Here is a 755-nt window from a genome sequence, read left to right on the forward strand (position 1 = left end):
AGAAAATTGACATGTGAAGTTATACTGCTTTTCTAATTGTTTACATTGAAAAACAGAAGGAAGTATATAAAGGAAATGTAAATGGGTAAATCCAGTATATTTTGTTAAATAATGCATTTCTAGATAATATAATGGAAACTTAAACAAACAGACATGGAATCTTAATGCTGAATCTGTTTGGGAGATATCAATTGATGAAACTGATTTGTTATGTATTCTTTTGTGTTCTTGAATAAATTTACATACAGAAATTTGTCTTAGTTCCCCATGCACTCTGTAGTTGAATAATGTTTAGGTCTGTTTACCTGTGTGTTCCCTGTAAGTTTATATATCAAAATGTGAACAATAAAAGTCTTATGCTGTAATATTTTAAGGTATTGCATTAATGGCCCTGATTACTCAACCTGAAAAATAAATGGTAACTCACATATGAGCCAAAGGATATTTTTAAGTGATAAATCATATATGTCGTGATTTGTTTTTCTCCAATCCGGAAGCAAGTAAGTACTTAAAGCAAAACATATTTTGAGTATTAATTAACAGAAATAAAATAACCAATGGTTTATATAAAGAATTTTGTGAACTCTGACTCCAAATATGTTCTATAAGTCAATTGGACCACCTGTCAAAGATAATTGCAAAATATTATTATAAGTGGAGGCAGCTTAAAAAAATGTCTCGGGACTACCTTTCTTGCCCATTGGTATATTTTCCCCTCAATTTTTGATCTCTTGAAAATTCAGTTTCAAGACTTT

The sequence above is a fragment of the Bison bison genome, unplaced genomic scaffold (assembly GCF_000754665.1).
Source record: "Bison bison bison isolate TAMUID 2011002044 unplaced genomic scaffold, Bison_UMD1.0 scf7180017847940, whole genome shotgun sequence".
Lineage (NCBI taxonomy): Eukaryota > Metazoa > Chordata > Mammalia > Artiodactyla > Bovidae > Bison > Bison bison.